General features: G+C 36.8%; 1 long non-coding RNA gene across 1 annotated transcript; it reads right to left on the bottom strand.

Annotated features, from left to right (window-relative positions):
* Positions 1 to 463: 463 nt before the first annotated feature.
* On the bottom strand, positions 464 to 20,543 carry LOC121389883. The gene is made up of 3 exons (XR_005960109.1): positions 20,435 to 20,543; positions 18,801 to 19,002; positions 464 to 912 (listed from the first exon to the last, which is right to left on the bottom strand). It is a non-coding gene; the product is annotated as an uncharacterized LOC121389883 (long non-coding RNA).
* Between the last annotated feature and the right edge of the window lie 1,276 nt (positions 20,544 to 21,819).

Genomic DNA, 21,819 nt, shown 5'->3' with positions numbered 1-21,819 from the left:
ATAATTAATAATTGAGTTATGTAACAAGACATACCTGGTTCGTTTCCCCATTTGTGTACTATCCTCTTGGTGGAATACGAACCAGGGAGTCTTTGGGTAGTATTAAGGTTGGGGCTTCTTCCTCATTGGGTTTTATCCCTCTGATGGTAGGAAGCCCCTACCCATTTGAAGTGATAGTTAGGGAATGAGGGGGGAAATTAATACAACTATAATAATAATAAAATATATAGGGAATATATGATGGTTATTCAGCTAATTAATACCAAAATAATTTCCTCTCTTATTGCGCCTGGCGGGCTTGTAGAACTAAGGGATGTGAGATTATAAATAAATTTATATAATATACCGGTTTTTAAAACTAATTTTAATATATAATTCTACAAGCAATTAGATAATTTAAATGAATAAAGTAGGCAGGTTTTTCCTCCTCTTTATTATTTTTATGAATGAATGTGTTGAATGAATGATATGATGTATGTGTCAGCTTGGGTGTTTAATTGTGAAGTGTCTAACCTGGCAGTTAGACATTTCCCTATGGTTCACCGGCTACTGTATATATTATATGTAAATTTATATTGGAAATTTTGTGTTTTTAAAATTATATTTGTATAAATGTTTACAAGCATGCTCGGTTTTTTAATATTTATATTATTGTATTTTATTATATATTTTTAACTATTGATTTAATAAAAAAAATTCCAATTAAATGGGGCGGGAAACTGCACCCATGCCGTCTGGAGGACCTTGGTATTATTGCCCTGGACCTCCCTTCGGTTTTTACAGATTAAAGGGTGATGGCGTCTTGGAATGACATAACTTTTTGTTTCTCTTGGATTACAGAGAGGCGCCCGGCTCCAAGTGATCGTCCTGGATACGTTTCTGCTCCGCTGACTGGCCAGATGCAAAACTTTCCTAAAAAAACGATTTCAGGAATATGGAACTGTTTACTCTGAAAGTGACTTCCACTCTCCTAGTGGATTAAATTTAATAACAAATAATTAAATAACTAATAACTAAATAATCAATTAAATGATCAGAGGGCTGCGCTGGTGGAGGGTACCGCGATTGGGACGGCGGGAGGGGGGGGGGGTGTGGTCATGTGGGTGGGGGTTGGGTGGGGGGGGGGGGGGGAGACCACCGGAAGTCAAGAGGTAGGCATAGGCATAGGCGGTTTGGTGGTAGGGAGCTAGGTTTGTCCGGGGGGCTCCCGCCTCCCCTCCCCCGGGCCTCAGCCCCGTCCTGTCTGCCACACTTAGATTCCCAATACCGACGTGGCACCTCTTACAAGTAATAAATTTCCTGTGAGGCCGACTCACCTTTCATATGAACCTCCCCCCTAATTCCTCATAAGGGCTAAATTAAGTATGTAGACCGAGACCTTGTTTAGTTTGGATCGCCCGGTCAAAATTGTGACGAAAATTAAAAATAGGAATTTTATATTTGGAATGCACATCAAAATTGTAAAGTCCCACAAATATTTTTGGTTTAAATTTCAAAATTTTCCCTTTATTTCTGTCCCGGACCACTCCTGCCAGCTATCCGGAGGAGGGGCCCGTGACAGACATGCTTAAAACCCTAGTGGTATATCAGCATGTAAATAAATATTGGAATGGAATGTATGTATGTATGTACCGGTATGTATGTATGTATGGATGGATGGATGGATGTGTGTGTGTGTGTGTGTGTGTGTGCATACATGTATGTATGTATCAATGTATATGCACGTTTTTTGTGGGTGTGTATATATATATTAATAGACTCCATCATATGTGGTCATGTGGGATAGAAAAAGTACACCCGAGGTTGTGGAAATTTCGAACTGGGACGAGGCTTGCAGACTCCCTGGGTCAAAATTTCCACCACCGAGGGTGTACTTGTTCTATCCCACATGACTGCATATGATGGAGTCTTTTTCTCTCATTCATTCGGTAAATAAACCATTATTTTACATGAACAAACAAAAATGGCTAAAAAAGTAACTTCTTTATTTGACCGTTTTATCATAAATAAACTACACTTATCATATATGCTGCATCTGTTTCACATGCTAAATGTAATTTAACACTACAAATTAAGAAGATAGCTTTTATAATGAAGGTTTTAATAACAAAATATCAAACTAAAACTAACCAACTTGCATTGATATGACGTCATACATTACCAATGCTGTAGTACTCCTGTTAAATTCAATGACATCATATTAGCCCATGCAAGACAGATTTATTCCGAATGGGCCGATGTCATGGAATGGGTCTGTCTTGCATGGCTAGAGATGGGAGATATATATATATATATCTATCTATCTATCTATCTGTGTGTGTGTTATGTGTCAGTGGCCACTAGTAGTACTACTAGTATGTATGTGTGTGTATGCATGTACATGTATGTATTACTAGTATGTATGTGTATGTACTGTGTGTGTGTGTGTGTCTGTCTGTCTCTCTCTCTATCTGTGTGTGTGTGTGTGTGTGTGTGTGTGTGTGTGTGTGTGTGTGTGTGAATAGTGTAGACCATGGATAGTGTTACAAAAACACACCTACAGTCAGATCTCAATTAAAATTAACATTGTTACAAATGGTGTTCTATCTTGGTCTGTGTTCATTTTACTGATAGTCCATAGGTGTAGCAGCGACTGCCATTTGACGGGCACAATTGTGCTCATGCCTGTATAGCTCTGTAAAGTATATCTCATGGTGCAAAAAAAATGCTCCCCTTAACAAATTTGCAAGGTGAAAATTTTATACTGTTAACTTATATAATTTTTTAGAAATTGAAACTGAAACCAAGTTTTCATTCAGAAAAAGAAAACAGTGGTGTCTTCCTTAATATAACATGTATCAACTGTTTTCATTGGGTGTATGTAAGCAGAAGTCGTACTGTCTAATTGAATATTCTGATCATTCGGAACACTTCGGCCTATTTCTATTCGTAATCAGAAGAGGTAGGCCTATTCCGAATTATCACAAATTTGCTGAATGGGCGGGTGAGGTGTATTGGTTTTGTAGCAATCTTGGAAATTACATGTAATTGTAACCAATGTCAAAATAAAATGATACTGCTATGTTTTTTACTTGTTTACTTACTAGTATAAACTCCGTTATGTTTAATTATCGGTTTTACTTTCAAAATGTTTATTTTGTCAGGGGTGGAAATTAGGGTTTGCCAAATTTGTCACGTACATTTACACATGACATTAGAGTCTGAGATGGACTTGTGACATCATTAGTTGACCATGTACGCTTCCTAGATTAAAGTGAAGAAGGTTAGTAATTAAATTTAATGACAGTTAAAACTTTAAAAGAATAGTGATTAATAATTAACTATTTGACAGTGGTGGTCATATAGTATGTGATAGTTATGAAGTTAATCAGTGAGAATGGTTAGTAATTAATTTTTAATGAGCAGTTAAACTTCAAAATGACAGTGATTAAATTAATTTGTTTGATGATTATTAGTGGTAAACGTGTTAATAGGACTAAAATGAAAAGTAAGGATGCATGCATGGTTAATATAATTATAAATGACAGTGAAACATAAACAGACATTAATTTTATTGTATATTGTTATCAGTTTGGTGACATTTACATTTCAACAATTAAGTTATGCTAATTTCTGAGAGCAATGACTCTCACAAAAAAAATTCAGGGGAGCTATTTTCAGCTCCTGAAAACTTTACAAACAGCAGTCACTGGTGTAGCAACCACAGATGTGATTTCTAATCATAGTGAATCATACATGACAGAAAAAGATATACCTGGTATAGATACCACAAATGTGGATTCTGATCACAGTGAATCATCCATACAGAGAATGATATACCTGTTGTGATGACAGATGTGGATTTTAAGCAGAGTGAATCATCTATGACAAAGAATGATGTACCTGGTGAATCTTCAAGACATGTAGCAGATGATGATGATGATGATGAATTGATGATGATGATGTCCATACAGGACTATGTCAAGCTGTTGTTCGACCAGGGGCCTAATTCACTCAACTCTTGCAAGTTTGCGATCTCGCAGTGCAATGCTAAAAGACTTGCAAAGAGGATGCTTTGTTGTCTAGCAGAGCCTAAGAGACCTTTGTGAATTAAGCCCCATGTGGTGTACCATTCATAAACTATTCATTAATTTTTACAATTCATCAAGCAGACCTTCATTTTTTGAAAAGCTGTAGAAGAGCATAAAATTGAACTCCTCAAACTGCTTAGGGTGGGAGAAAATAACAGAATTACTGAATCAGAATGACATGGCAAAACAAATCCTGTGATCATCAGGTCATCTCCAAACTAGTTTGTATAAAACAGAGTGATTCGGTGCTTTTTTCTGTTATAAAGAACTTTGTCATACATTGTCATCGTTACATCTCGGTATATTACTGCACAGTAAATTAGAAGTGTGATTTGTTCAGTTCACTCCGACGCCATATAACCATAAATGAAATGTGTTGAGTGTGTCGTTAAATAAAACATTTCCTCCTTCTTCCTCTTGTTCAGTTCAGGGGTTCAGTGTTCCAAAATGAAGGTCTCATCAACTGCATGATGTCAAAGATGATGATATGTATATATTTTTATTGAGAGAGATTATTACCAGTGACCTATAGACATTATTTCTTCCCTAAATGTTGTTCCAATTATGTTTCTTTGCATTTTGTCTATACTCAGTGTATTTTGAAACCTTAAAGAATGGCAATTAATGTTCACCTTAAATAGTACCAGTGAAGTTTTCACATTGTTTAATTTAATTTAGCTGTATTATAATGGAGATGACTTCGTCTTTCTAATAGTCATTTTTATTTTTATTTTGAAAAGTATATAATATTCCTTCTGCTTCAGCTTTTGTCATCTATATATCACAACTTCTGAGATACATTGTATCTTAGCTTGAACATGTTCATATGACAATTTTAAACAGCAATGTGTCATTCTGGTAGATCAAAGTTTGGTAGGGTTATGACATTCAAATACTCCTGAAAGCTTTCAAAGTTTATGGTAGGAATTCAGAAGCCATTTGATTCCTCCAGTGGGACAGAATATGCTTATCTTTTCAGGGTTTTCATTTTGAGGTGGCAGGAGGCTAAATTGCCTTCTACTGTTTCATTCATGTTTTAAAATAAATGACTGGTGCCTTCTACTGTTATTACTTGGCTTTGTACTCTAATTTAAAATTAAAACCCTTCTTTTGCGAACATCTGATGTTGTCACTAATTTTAGTGATTCATGAGTACATGCCGTCACAGCTGTATATACATTGTATATATATTTCTCCCATCCCTAGCCATGCAAGACAGGCATATTCCATGATGTCAGCCCATGCGGAATAAATTGATCTTGCATGACCATGTGATTTCTACTGTTTGAGCTGATATTAACATTGGATGATGTCATGTAAACGGCAAAATAACACAAGAAATGTTTTTTATATTTCATAAAAACAAGGAAACCTGCTGTCATAATGAAATTATACTATCATTTCCGGGTATGATCTTTTCAATGGTTATCATTATTTTATTGTAAGATTAAAAAAAAAAAAAAAAGTAGGTTTTTTACATTTTCCCAAAATGCTTGTTTTTCATCTACTGGATGGGAGAAAAATAATCCTCCATTATGTATCCATGTGGGACAGGGCTATTCCAACCGAGGGTACATAATTTGTTGTCAGGGACAAGGCTTGCTTGACACATATGAAGTATTCATTTAATATATTCTACTGAGGTCTGTCCTGTGTGTAGGTTTGAGTTTATTAAGCTAGTCTAGGGATTCGCAGTCCTCGGTACACTGATCGTAACACACCAACCTACTAGTCAAATTCATCCAGATGAATATGGGTGATGTTATGCATATGTGCTTAGGAAAGATCTTTGGAGACCTGTCTGTCATCTAGAGGGATCATCACCCATAGAACTAACTAGATAGAAGAGAGTGAGAAAGGCTGTCAGCTAGTGTAAGCTGCTGTTACCTCCTCCACCGGGTGTAAATCAACAACTGTAATCTGCTGCTTGAGGCATGATCAAGTCACTAGAATTAAGGCTAACAAACTCATTTTGTCATATGGCAAAAATTTATACAGTAAAGTGGGACACATTGAACATCGACATAACTATACAGGGGTGCACAAATGTGAAATTGTGATGGTTGCCCAACATCATCTCTTGGTTGCCCACATATTTCATAAAAGTTTTATGAAACTGTCATTAAAATGAAACTGAAATTTAAAATGTTTTTATTATTATCATTACTTATCAGTTTAGTTTTATTCCTTTTTTAACATTATTTATCTAGAGCTCATCTTCGCTTGGGCTGTCACAGTCATAATACTTTGAAATGGATGGTTGTTGGTGTAGTCTGTGGCCATTCACATGCCTTGTTCCCGTTGCCGATAGCCACCATTCTGAAACATGCACACACACGTACAAACATGCGCTCGCACACACACTTCACTTCCTCCAAAAAATGGCGTGAACAAACTCTAAAATTATGTAATACTCGTTTCAACGGCTGCATCATCCATTCCCACAGATTGTGATGTACTTTAGCCAGGGATGGATTTAGACCTTGGGGGGCCAGGGGCCCCTCAACACAGAAATTAAATTATATGACAAATAAAAAAATTAACTAATTTTATAATTATTACATTCTTTTATAAAGAAATTCCTTAGTCTGGGGGGCCCATCTGGCAGGGGGGCCCGGGGCAATTGCCCCCTTTGCCACCTTATAAATCTGGCACTGACTTTAGCCAACATTATCCAGCGCAAATTTTTTATGACTGCTTAACCTCTGTGTAGGAGAGCAAACAAATTAAACATGAGTAATATTACAAGATATTGTTTTTAAAAGGATACATAATTCTTAACAAACAGCCCCCACCATTCAATAATGCGTACAATTCCAATGACGCAAAATGCCGCAGGAATTGCTTAATTGTTGAACGGCTTCTTAGAGTGAGAAAGCACAGGAATACTCTGTAACACAGTGTACACGTGCTGATCACGAGTAGCAGGCCTGATCTGCATTTTCAGTGATATCAAACATTTTGTCTCATGGGCGCACGGACAACCGATTTGTGCACCCATGTTACATTAGAAATAAGCTGAGAAAGATTGGCCATCTCCTAATACAATTGTGTAAAGAATGTGGAAAGGAAAATGTTAGCCGTGAAGAATTTATTGATCCAGGTCAGTTAAGAGTTGTCATAACAGCAACAAAACATGTTGCTGGATTTGAAGACAGGAGAGACACCTACAAGACTCCCTATCTAGCTCTGAAACTGGGTCACAACTTGAACAAGTGTGCAAATATTTGTGAAGGTGAAGTTATATAGTCTGGTGATACACAAAAACAAGAACTGTCAAAGTCTTTCCAGAAACTGATGATTATAAACTGGACAGAGGAATTGATGTACCAGTCGTGGTGCACTGGCTGGAGCGACAGAATGGATGGAGCTAAGAAGAAACAGGACAAAGAAAAGGACAGAAAAACAAAAACATGCGTAGAAACAAAAAATGACAAAAGTCGTGGATTAGCTCATATGAAAAACAAATAGAGAAAATGTCAGAAAACACAGATTGCTTAAAAAGTAATTAGGTTTTAATAACAGCTCAGTGAAGCTCAACTCATTCAAATCTCCAGAGTCTCTTGCCAAAGCAAAACAACGTGTCACATCTTAGTTGCCACAGAAAAAGGAAGCTTGTATTAGCCATTCTTGCAACAGAGGCAGGTTTATCAATTCAGACACTTTTACAGGAATTAAAAGTGAGGTCAACTGCAATCGATCCTAACACTGAGAAGAAAGTTGTAGACTTCTACCTTATAATTACCAAGCTCTTGGATCTGTCCAGGTCAAAAAGATGTTTATATCCAATGAGATAACGTTACTGGTCAGAAAAACAAATTCAGAAACAGTATATTCTAACTACTCTTGCTGAAGGCTTATATGCTACTTTTCTCCAAGAAAATGAAAACTGTAAAATTTCTCTTTCCAAATTTTGTGACTTAAGGCCACCTCATTTTCAACTACAAAATAACATACCATACCAGGGTTTCCGCCAGAGGGTAAAATGGGTATGGCGCCATACCCAAATTTTTATTTTTTTAAGTTAACATTTTGACAAAATTAATGACTCTTATCATTATTGTATGATTTTCTTACGCCTAACCCTAAATGTAACCCATTTTCTTATGTCTCATGAAAATGTAAAGTTGCTACTTTGCTCTTTGTGAGTTCATTAGCTGTATTACCAAGTGTCAAACTGTTTGAAACATACATAACGAAGACCCAGACAACATTGTAATGGAAGTTGATTATGCTGAAAATTACAGTCAGCTTACTGGGCAAGTGACAACCAAGTTACTTTTCACAGTGTGTGCATGGGAAACATGTGACACACATTCTATGGTGATTGTTTCAGAGTACCTCTCTAATGACAAATGTTTGTCTTTCACATTTTTGACATTGGCCTTGGAAAAATTGGAAGAATTGGCTCAAAAAAGTCAAAAGCAATTCAGGTCTGTTGATGGTGCAGCAAGTCACTTCAAACAAAGGTACCTTCTTTGCAGCATTACACACTTGAATAGACATTTGCAGTGGAATGTTTTTGGTACAAGCCATGGGAAGGGACCTGTAGATGGAATTGGTGGCGAAACAAAGAGAAGAATGTGCTGTCCATACCAGTACACAATTTGCTGAAGCTGCAGCCTGAATTTGTAGGAAAATATCCATCGTTCACTGTTCGTCAGAAGAAGTTACCAAAATGAGTCATCAGCCAGTGGGAAGATATAGAAGGAATACCCAACACTCAGCTTGTCCACAAGGTGGTGGTAGTGGCACCAAATATCATTGAAATACAGCATCATGCCAAATCATCAACTTCATTACACCACTTATTCCTGAAAAATGTAACTGCTACTTCATCTAATCAGCAAACCTATCTCAGTAATATCACAAGAAGAAGAACCAGCCATCAATCTCTCCTGGTAACTGGGCTATATTTGCCTATACTTTGAGAAAAAAGTAGTAAAGCACTTCATTGGTCTAGACAATGTCGGCAGAGGGAAATCATACTGCAGTCAAATTTCTAAAATGGAAAGAAAATGGCAATTTGTGTGGCCAGACAAAGATGACATTGATATTTTAGACAGGTCTGCCTGCACAGCAGTGTAAAGTTTGTTTTATTTAACGACGCCACAAGAGCACATTGATTTTTAATCTTATCACTGACTACTGGACGTCAAACATATGGTCATTCTGACACTGTTTTTAGAGGAAACCCGCTGTCGCCACATAGGCTACTCTTTTACAACAGGCAGCATGGGATTGTGCTTCCCACAGGCAGGATAGCACAAACCATGGCCTTTGTTGAACCAGTTATGGATCACTGGTTGGTGCAAGTGGTTTACACCTACCCATTGAACCTTGCAGACCATTCACTCAGGGTTTTGAGTCGGTATCTGGATTAAAAATCCCTGTCTCAACTGGGATCCGAACCCAGTACCTACCAGTCTGTAGACCGATGGCCTAACCACGACACCACCGAGGCCAGTCGCACAGCAGTGTTGACAGAATCTCAGATGGACAGACGAGGAATGCTATCATTTGGCACGCAATCCTTCTCCTCCTACAAGTTACATATTTGATGTTCAGTTTAATGTTATTGTTAAAATATTCCATTGACTTAATTGTGTGGACAGTTTCAGGGCTAGAAATGAAAAAAAAGAAATCTACATGCACCAGGTGCATGGTGAAAAAAAAATTACATGCACCATTAAAAAAAAAAAATTATACAAAGCTATTCGGAATTATTCGGCAATACCTATATTTATTTATTAACAGTACCGGAACGTTATACAACTGCGTTTATTACTGATTCTTGATCAAATTTGAAAATTTCACCCAACGTAAACGCCTTACAGAAATCTATAATAGGCCTATTACAAAAACATACGAATATTTGTGTTTTGTATCAAGCAAGTTATTAATTTTTTAAACTCGATAAGATCTGTTGGTATAATATAAATTAGCCTACGGAATTCGATGAGAAGTTGCAATTGAAATAATCACTGGCTGACTTCGAGTCAACTACGCGAGTAACGCACCTGCATGTTCGCAATCATCTGATCAAGTGCCCATATCTGAGGTCGAAAATGTTCAAAGCAGTTCGGTACTTTGTATTGATCACAGATCTGGCGGAGTTCAATTTGTCAGTGACTACAACAACTGTGTTATGCGCGTGGATACCCCAAAGTCAGTCTCGACCACCTTCCCTAATACCGTTCACGGATATAACCGAGATATTGCCGGCAATTTTCGCAAATATATTTCATGGAAATGACAGAAAGGGCACCATTGTTGTAAGTAGGATTATGGGATACAAAATGGATGCGCCCATAAGATAAAAGTTATCGTTTTCATGTGGCGAACAGATTACGAAATGCATACGCAAAATTCAACAACTTGAGTCTGAATCTGGTAGACAACAGGATACTAGTACGTTACCAAATACGGTATACGCAATGCACAGTACTTGAAAAATATTAGCATGCACCGTGTGCACCCAGTTTTAAAAGTAACATGCACACGCAAAAATCAGCATGCACCGGTGCATGTACTAACACTGCATTTCGAGCCCTGAGTTTCTATGTGTGTGTGTGGACAGTTACTGGGTGTATATAATACCTAATAGATGGATTTTTAATAATAAAATACTGGTATACATCAAAAGGGCCTGTATCAAATAATGTTTCCACCCCTTCCCCATTTCCATCACCAGTCCATTTATAAATAAATCACATGCTTAAATAGCAGTTTCATCATGAATGGTGTAATTTCCAAGATAAAACAAAACAAAACAAAAACAAGAGGTGAATTCCATTATGGCACAGGTAATTATTCCGAATTTACCTGTATGCAATCTGATGTGAATACGGTAACTTGTAATGTTTGGAAATATTAAAACTTTTTAAATTGTACCATAAAGCACAACCGATTGTAAAAACATTTTTACAACATATATAGTGAAACTTTATCTTACCAACTACTCAAGTCTTGAAAATGTTTGTTTTTGGCTTTTACCAACTCATCCGATATGATCTATCTCCGGATCATCGCTATCAAATTCAGGCTCAAACTTATACGGCAAGACACCTTTACTTTCTCCATTATTACCATAATGTTTTGAGGACATGAGTAAGTCTATGAAACTGTTGAAAAAGGAGTCAACATCACTTACATCACTTCGTTCCGACATTTTGTAAAATTCTGTTTGCACTCTGGGATAACCCCTTGTTGTGTGTCATAGGCTAAAAATAGCCCACTTGACATCTGACAGATTTTTTCATCCAGGCATTTCAGAACAAAAATTAAATTGACCAGCTCAACAATCTGATAACATAAAAGTTCACAAGCTTAGCAATCTGATAACATACAAGTTCACCAGCTCCACAATCTGATAACATACCAGTGTTAGAGATTGAAAATGTTTGAGCAGTATCAAAATCTGGTATCCCACCTAAGAATTTAGTATCCCACTTTAGGATATGTTTTTCTCTCATCTTCAGGTATATGGAACAGAGCTATCCCATGAAAGAAAGCCATGTAAGAAATTTCTATCATACGCTTGCGTTTAACATGATGTCGTTGGTAATATATGACGCCATATTAATGATGTGGTGACTTGAGGTCATTAGACAGAGTTTTAAATTAATATTTTGTTATTAAAACCTTCATTTTAAAAGCTATCTTGTAAATTTGTAGTGTTAAATTTAATTTAACACATGAAACAAACACGGCAAATACAATAGTGTAGTTTATTTATGATAAAATGATCAAATAAAAAAGTTACTTGTTCAGGCATCTTTGTCTGTTCATGTAAAATAATGGTTTATTTACCGAATGAATGAGAGAAAAAGACTCCATCATATGCGGTCATGTGGGATAGAAAAAGTACTCGGCAAGCCTCGTCCCAGGTCGAAATTTTTATCACCTCGGATATACTCTTTCTATCCCACATGACCGCATATGATGGAGTCTTATAACCTGACATTCAAATATCAAGCAATCCAATTTTAATTTTAATAAATAAAAAAGGCTGTATTGGTTGAAAACATTTTATAATGGCTCCTTTTTGTCAGTGTTTTTATCGACTTTGGAATTACTAGGCCTAATTAAGGAACACTTAGACTGGAAGGAAACATGCCAACAAAAACAACAAAGACTTAGCGGTTCCCGGTATTTTTTACTATGCCGCTATTGCTCCAATGTAGCATTAGACTGGGTATAAGTTGAGAGAAATATTGTTACAGTGTAGCATTGGTCTGGGTACAAGCTCGAAAATACTGTTACTTAACTTCGTCCGTAAATGACGACTGTCATTGTTTAAACGCAAAAATAAAAACTCAGGATTGAAAAAACAAACAACATTATATGGTATCCCGGTGGGATACTGGGTCCTTGAAGGCAGGTATCCAAAATTAAAATCTGGTATCCCCGGGATATCGGGATACCGTTAATCTTGAACACTGACATACAAGTTCACCAGCTTAGCAATCTGGTAACATACAAGATCACAATGGCAGTTTAACAATCTGATAACATACAAGTTCACCAGCTTTGCAATTTGATAACATACAAGATCACCAGCTTAACAATCCGACAACATACAAGTTCACCAGCTTAGCAATCTGATAACATACAAGATCACCAGCGTAACAATCTGACAACATACAAGTTCACCAGCTTAGCAATCTGATAACATACAAATTCACCAACTTGCAATCTGATAACATACAAGTTTACAAGCTTAGCAACGGGTCACAGTTTTTTAAAATTGACTATCAGGTATATTAATATAAACACTATTTCCTTCCATACATCTAATTAAAATGGGACTTTACTGGGGCTGTTTAACAATACTATTAGATCACATTGACAGATTCATCATGGACTATAAAATGTCAAACATTTGGTAATTTTGACTCGTAGTCTTCAGAAGAAACCTATTACCTGTTCCCATTAGCAGCAAGAAATATTTAATATGCACTTTCCCATAGACAGAACAGCACATTCCACGGCCTTTGATATTTCAATCATGGAGCACTGATTGGGACAGCAGGGTGTTCATTTTACAGCTGCCCCAGGTAAGTGAAAATAACTTTGGGCAAGTCAAAACTGTATTGATCAAGAGTTGCCCGAATGGAGAAGGAAATTCTGCATGTGCACTCGTTACAGCATATTATTTCGAAATATCCAAAATGTAACATTTGTAAAACAACCAGAAGGTGAATTTTTATAATAATTCAGTTGACTGGTTCTCCGGTAGGTATAATATGCAACCAAACCAATAAGTAGCAGACACAGCTATTTGTGAATCTTCGGCTGAGATTTATGCATATAGCCTACGGCATCCTAAATGCCCACCTATGGTTTAAAAATAAAGAAAGATACAGGTATTTTCTGTCTCAAGAAAATTACAAAAAGAGTCATAATTATTAAAAGGACATAGTTTAAATATTTTTAGTTAAATATTTGTGTTACTTTCATCATAACGTGTCAAAACTGCATGATTTTGGGTGAATTTTTGACAATGTTCACACCCATACAAACCACCCCCAAGTGGAAGTTGGCGGATATCACACATATATTAATGGAAACTTTGCTCATCAAACCAGGGTTCATACAGAAAGTGTGAAATCAAATTCAAGAACATTTCCGGGGGGAAATAGAACTTTTTCAAGAACATTTTAGGAGTGTATGTACAACAAAAAAAAAGGCTTTCTAAAGCATACTTCCCAGCATTCACAATGCTTAACCGTTTCTTGCAAAGATTGCATACTGCAACCTTGTCATCTGCGCGATCTTTCACTATCCAATCTTTATATTTGGGATCAACAAGCCACTCATTCCGAAACTTGCAACTTCCATGTTGGCGAGGCATGATGGAAAACGTTCCAAGAAAGTTCCAACATGTGCGAATTAAAAATTCAAATGGCATCGCGTAGAAAATAAAAAGCAAACACGGCCCTAATTGGTCATTCCCTCTTGAATGAACCAACAGAAAACATTGTAGCATTAGCCTATATCAGGTGGCACCATCTACTGAATCAAACTACCACTAATTCATCAATTCCTGGATATCCGCTATTTTGTTTGACACAATTCGCCGATTTTTTCATACAAACATTATTAATGATTGTTTGACAAAATGCCAATAAATATTATCCCGTCATACAAATTGTTAGTTATGTGCATGAAAATTCGTGAAAATCAGATTCAAAAACATTCAAGAACATCCAGTCAAATTCAAGAACATTCAAGGGTACTCGAATAAAACAAAATCAAATTCAAGAACATTCGAGACTTTCGGTGCCCTGTGCGAACCCTGCATCAAACCTTACAAAAATCCTCAAATAAAGGTTTAGCCATTCAATTTTTCACAAAATCAGCTTCTTTGAAAATTACCCAAAATGTTCGTGCCCCACTTTTGTTACAAGGAAAACCTGGTGTATGAACACCAAGCCTCATTACAGCTAAACCATTTGCACTGCTGGTTACAAACCAATTGTCATTTTTAAAAATAACTCCTTGGCTATCACTAAGCTTAGAATTTACTTCATATTCCAAATAATTAGCCTTCAAACATGGATCTGTGCAGAACCAACAAGCGGACTCTTTGTGCGCCCGGGTACACAAGGAAGTTCACTGTATACCTTAAGGTGGCCATGGTAACCACCATGTTTTTTGAAGTGCTGGTTTTTTTAAAACTTTATTCCTTTAGAAATACAATGGCACCAACCATTTCCCCATGATGTAATATATTTTTGTCCAGTGGATTCAACAAATGACACTGGTGAAGCTAAAAATAGTAGTGGAAATCACTACAGATGAATAGGCGGTACTGTAAGCCCCAGTCACACTATCAAGGATTGTCTGGCCAGATCCACGACAGATGAAAACCTCACAGATTTCCCCAGATAGTGGTCTATCCGCGGTCCCCTATGGATGCACAATGGTTTAACTATGGTTTTCGACGAATAAACCACAGATTATTAAGGATAGGAGTTTTTAGTTAACAACAGGGAGCGCTACGGGCGGCTACAGATCGCTAAGGATTAGTACAGTTTAGTACGAACCACAATGGATTGTCACGAACGATATGCCGGATCATATCCGTGGCTAACCCGGCGTCCTGATCCTTGACAGTGTGACCGGGGCTTTACCTTTAAGAGGTTCCTCCCATTAACCATATACATGGGAAGTGATACACTGTGTCCCGTGTTATTGTTATTTGTAGGTGTTGTTGGATTAAAATGGAATAAAAGCATATTCAGAAAAAATGTCTAAACACCTTAAGGTAGCAGACCACAGTTATTTGTGAATTTTCAGCTGAGATTTATGCATACCAGCCCAAGGCATCCTAAATGCCCACCTATGGTTTGAAAATAAAGAAAGATATACAGGTATTTTTAGTCTCAAGGAAATTACAAAAGGGGCTATAATTATAAAGAGGACTTGGTTTAAATACTTTTTAATATTTGTGTTACTTCCATCAAGTTTCGAAACTGCATGATATTGGGTGTATTTCTGACAATGTTCACACCCATGCATACAAACCACCCCCAAGTGAGAGTTGGCAGATATCACACAATATATTTATGGAAACTTTGCTCATCAAACCTTACAAAAATCCTCAATTGAATAAAGGTTTAGCCATTCAATTTTTCACAAAATCAGCTTCTTTGAAAATTACCCAAAATGATCACGCCCCACTTTTAACACAAGGAAAACCTGGTGTATGAACACCAAGCCTCATTACAGCTAAACTGTTTGGGGCAGCTAGTATCCCAGTTGGATACTAACAATTCAAAATATGGTATCCCAACTGAGAATTTAGTATCTCACTTCAATGAAATTCATAAATAACATCATAACAAACTTTGACGACTCCGTTCTCGTTCCCAGTCTATATTGCTACACCGCAATTGAAATTGCGGAATTCGTGAAATTCACAATCAAACAGAATTGGCAAAAGGATTTACTGCATCTATTTCCGTGTAATACTGACATAAATTAATATTTAGCAGTAATCTATAAGTGTTTCTGACATTACTAATGATAGACCTGTCTGTATCAATTTTATGCAAATGTGGAATCAATATCTCAAATAAAATTTGAAGGATCGAAGAAACATCCAACAAAAAGAATAGCAATTTAGTGGTTCCCAGTCTATTGCTATGCCGCGATTGCTGGTGTAGCATTAGACTGGATACGAGTTGGGGAAGATATTATTACGTCATAGCATTAGACTGGGTACAAGCTCGAAAATACTGTTACTTAACTTCACCAGTAAATTACGACTTTCATTGTTTCAGCGAAAAATAAAATGCAGGATTAAAAAAAAGTAAGAACATTATATGATATCCCAGTGGGATTAAATTCTGGTATCCCCGGGATACCGTTAATCTCGAACACTGACTGCTGGTCACAAACCAATTGTCATTTTTAAAAGTAACTCCTTGGCTTTTCACTAAGTTTAAGAATTTACTTCCTAGCTATTCCAAATAATTAGCCTTTAAACATGGATCTGTGCAAAACCAACAATTGAACTCTTTGCGCACCCAGGTACAAAAGGGAGTTAACTGTATACTGCTAACAATACATGTTTTCTGGGGAACTTTTAGTTCATCAAAATAAAAAGTATTCTAAACACTTCAGCCGATTTTGTTTACCAGCATGCAGCTACATTGGAGGCCTCAATTGGGCAATCAGAATTCAGTGGGAACTATTATTAAGATCAAACCAATGGAGTAAAATTGAAACAAAAGCTCTATGTGCTTGTTGAAATAAAAGTACAATGTAGCTCCACCGTTGTTTTTAAGCACTGTATAAATTGCATTCAGCAGTACTGTGTTTGCACATGCATACACTAATATCTGCAATCTTTGATTCTGCCCACGCCACCCCCAAGTCGGGAAGTGGGGGAATCCAGTCAGAGCTGTATGTGTTTCTCATTTGGAATTACCATTAGGCATATTCTGATTTTTTTTAATTGCCCAAGTAGTATCAGGGGTTCAAAAATGTTCTAAAAATCAGATATTCACTTGCCTCATATATTTTCCCACTTGCCCATACTTCTTAAGATAACCAAGTCTGTTACTGTACTTAATTTAATACAGTGCTCAATAATGTAATAATTTTGAAAGTAATTGGTTTAATTACACAAATAAAGAATTTTGGCAATATAGATTACAACACTTGCCCAGGAAGTACTAAATTTATATCTGTTCAGTAGTATCCACTTTTTATTGTACTTTTGTCTGTCTTCTCTACTTGTTGAGTTAAACACAGTTCATAATATTTTGGTTTGTTAGAGTGAACTTGGAAATTATAAACTCATTAGTATAGCACTTGTTTTATGTCCCCGTTCATTTACAAAGAGCAGATTCTGGAAGCATGCGTTAACATTAATTTTAATATGACAATTTTAAACTGTATCCCAGCTCATAATATACCAAGTTTGCAACGATTAAACATTTTGATTGCACACACAAGGCATGTATCCTTTATTTTCATATAAGCTGTAAAGCGTATTGGACGCTATTTCCAAGTTTGAACTTTGAAGATAATCAGAACGATTACTTGTACGAATTCAATCGAACGTTCAGTGGCAGAAATTACCAATCTCAGTCGATAGTAAAAGGGGAATAACTCTCTAAGTTGTTATCAAACTTTTCAACACAATTTCCCTTCTGGTGTGTTAACACATTGGCAAGAGTTCCAATCGTGACAAGGTTAGGGTTAGTTCTCCTTAGAGCTATCTAAATGCTTGAATGATCGGCACTCTTTTCAGAGGTTTCAGCGAGATTTGTAACAAAATGAAAATAAGTTTTAGGTGTTACATTAGTCACTTGTCATCGGGCATATGCAGTTAACAAAATTACTTGCCCGACATGAAACTTCCACTTAGCACCGACGTCGGGCGATGGGAGTTTTGATCCCCTGAGCATACCCACTGTGTCTGAATGTTTACATCGTTTGAACATGTGGTGCTTGTATGAAAGTAATCGGATTTAAAAAAGCAGGGCTAGCTCTGAGTGAATACAAAATTTCACCAAATTATCTATTAAACTTTAAAAAATGGCAGAAAACCAGTTATTTTCTAATAAAATGTTGTAAAATTATTTCACCAATTGTTTTTAAAATTCGCAATTGGCGAATTTGGCAAATGTCAGAGCTAGCCCTAAAAAAGCCGTTTTAGTGTGCGCAACAGTACAAAAATTTAGTGCTCATTTGAAGGATAGAAATAGTGAAAAAAAGCTAGCTATTTGCATAACAACTACCTCTTTATAAACATTGATGTACTTTAGAAGCGAGTTACATATGCCCATTGAAATTGATCTCCTATGCAAAGTACAATATACTTTACAAAATAAAATAATTAAATTGGGCTACCCAAATATTGCATGGGCAGATCAAAGTGCGGACATGAAACTCCCTTATGGCAAGTAAAAACAAATCCCAAGTGCACACCCTGCAGAAGAAAAAAAAGACCTATAGTCACAGGGTTGAAAATTAACATGAAAACCAAGGTCACCAGCAGGGCCAGTTGAACAAAAATCTTGCTGGCCCTTCTCAAATTCAACTCGCCCTCCAATTATCACATTGGAATTTAACTGCACATGTAAAATTAAAACTATAGTGTTTTTTGTTGAATAATAACCGTTTGCATTAAAGAAAACCAATGAATTGACATTTAACTTCATAATGAATAAAGTAAAAATTGATATAAAAACATGTTGTTAAGTTTTAAACCTGCTGTGTGATGTGGCAGGTCTCAAGTTGTTCAATCCCCCTTGTCATATCGCTCAGCTTTTTCATCCTGGTCCTGTCGGGCAAACCAGTTGGTGTCCGCTTCCGACGTTGCTTTGGTGATGTTGCCTGCTTCCGTATACAGCTTTCTTTCTCAACGTAGTTGTTGGTCTTGGTGTGCTTGTCGGCTTCTATACATGGCTGTCTGAGTGAAGATTTAAATTTAAAAATAATTTATTTTATATATGAATAAGAATTATACAAAATGACATACAACATAATGAGTACACATGATGGTTATATCAGATATATAAGGAAAGAAAAGAAATCTTTGCAACAACACCTCAGTGGTGTATTCAGCATGTCAAATAAAAAATTGCTATACAATTTTTATAACTTATATTGTGCCTTTCTAATGACTTTTGGATCCTTTAAAGCACATATAAACAGTTTTGTTTGGTCTAAACAAGTTTTGTGCATAAATTTGGCCGTTAGGTGAATGCAGTTCGGGATGTCGGTGGTACCTTTTGTCAAATATATCATATGAAAACATTATTGTTGGATATGTTTTATGTATTGTGTACGTAGCCAAAACAAGGGTCTGAAAAGTGACTGCTGTCGACCTTATAGTCCGTCCCACAGGAATGGCCTTTTTTAATACTACGAAATTGACTACAACTTATTTATTTCTGAACCGATTGTTTTCTAAATTGTTAACAAAAATATAAAAATAGCATATTTTTGTTATTTCCAAATAGGGCCTCCACGAGTCCAAAATATGGGACTCGAATACTCGAGGGTCAAATTCGACCCGGACCCGAGTACCTGAAACTTACACTAGATGATGATGAGATTAAAGAATAAATTTAAATAGAATTATGCATTTTAATTCCAGGGCTGAACATGGATGCCAAATCATGTCATTGTATTGCATTTAGAAACCGGTTGATATATTTAGTGTTATGATGGATGGACGGCCAGTTTAAAAAAAGAAACTAGCACATGATCTTATAATTATTGTCACTTATATCGTTGATTATCTAATCCTGAAATTATTGTCCTACATTGTCCAGTGTATTATAGTTGATTCCACCTTGTACGGGTACTCGAGTCCTGTGAACGGACTCAAGTCTTGCTAGACTCGACCCGTGCCCGAGTACTCGAGTACTTGTGGTGACCCTATTTCCAAAACACTTTTACTTTTCTTCTAAGGTCAAAGCAAACTGAAATTATTTACAATTTTTTTTTTTTATAAAATGATGGGACGGACAATAAGTCTTCTGTCAATTGTTGCGAGACGAAGTTACTTCCCCTTAATAGAAAATGTCAATTTTTGGGGGTTAGGGGCAATTTATTATTATTGTTGTTGTTGAAAATAGTTCTTTAAAATGTATTCCATCAGTACAGCAAAAACATGTTATGATTTTTGTCATATTTAGAAAGTGTCAAAGTGACAGTCACCGAGTCAAACTCAAAGCGTCGAGCGTCAAGTTACGGCCGAGATCTATCGGGTTAAATCGCATAGGCCTACATACTATACTATACCTGGTCGCACAATTGCAATGATATCATGCAAAAAGTAGTGAGTTATTACTTCCGAAACCAATATGAATATTCGGCGATATACGACACCTTACCTTTCGCCGAATCCACAAGAATGTTTACAACGCTAGCACAAATCTCCCAGAATTCTCCGTGACTTCCGGGAACCTGTTGAGCGACCACCATGATACCTCTTTCAAAACAACCAAATCTCTGTTTGAATTAATTTTATTTAATTTCACAGCAATATCCATGTTGACATCTATTCATCTCTTCGGAGTCTTTCATCGCAGTCTCACATATTGCGCATACAACGTAACAATTCTTTTTTGTTAAATTTACCACTTGAGTTCTGGATTATCCCATTACGATTAGGCCTACTGGGTGATTTACATGTTCAATATGTAGTGGAATGAATGAATGAATGAATGAGTGAATGTTTAACCCTTGCTGCTAATCGAAAAAAGTAGCCCATGAAGTGGCGACAGCGGGTTTCCTCTCTCATTATCTGTGTGGTCCTTATAACCATATGTCTGACGCCATATAACCGTAAATAAAATGTGTTGAGTGCGTCGTTAAATAAAACATTACGCTCTTTCTTTCTACCGGCCTCGGTGGCGTCGTGGTTAGGCCATCGGTCTACAGGCTGGTAGATAAGTACTGGGTTCGGACCCCAGTCAAGGCATGGGATATTTAATCCACAATGAATGAATGAATGTTTAACGACACCCTAGCCCGAGTACTCTGACTGTAAGAGAGCTAGACGGACATTTGGACATAAACACGCTCTCATTACAGTCAGAGACCAGCCTATGTCTTTTTTTGGCAATTCCTGACTACCAAACGGTAGGCAACGAGTCCCGCTCTAATACCACAACAATCCTATGTTTGACGTCAAATACCTTTACATCAATCATTTTCGAGTTAAGTGATACAAAAAAATCCACATATTAATCACTAATACACATACTACAGAAAGAAACCCGACAGCACCCACATTCAGCTACGCTTCGTGACACTCCGTCGCAACAATTACAAAGCTCGACGATCTATTTCGAGACTGGGCGATTCCGCCTTGTGCAGCAGTTACAGGGGTCGTCTCATAAGAGGAGGCAGTACGTAGCACATACTTTTGCCGTATCCTGTCGATAAAACCCCAAATGTATCCTTCAAATTCAAAATGGAATCAATAATGTGTAATTGTTTTGGTTTAATGACGTAATGAAATCCACATTCATCCAAAACGGCATTAGCCAACTCTTCCATGTTATAACTTCGCTTGATATGAGACGGCCCCTGTAACTGCTGCACAAGGCGGAATCGCCCAGTGCGCGATCACGTGGTCTACGTCTCGAAATAGATCGCCGAGCTTTGCAATTGTTGCGACGGAGTGTCACGAAGCGTAGCTAAATGTGGGTGCTGTCGGGTTTCTTTCTGTAGTAAGTGTATTAGTGATTAATATGTGGATTTTTTTGTATCA

The sequence above is a fragment of the Gigantopelta aegis genome, chromosome 15 (assembly GCF_016097555.1).
Source record: "Gigantopelta aegis isolate Gae_Host chromosome 15, Gae_host_genome, whole genome shotgun sequence".
NCBI classification, from domain to species: Eukaryota; Metazoa; Mollusca; class Gastropoda; order Neomphalida; family Peltospiridae; genus Gigantopelta; species Gigantopelta aegis.
This window is presented reverse-complemented; position numbering and strand designations above follow the sequence as displayed.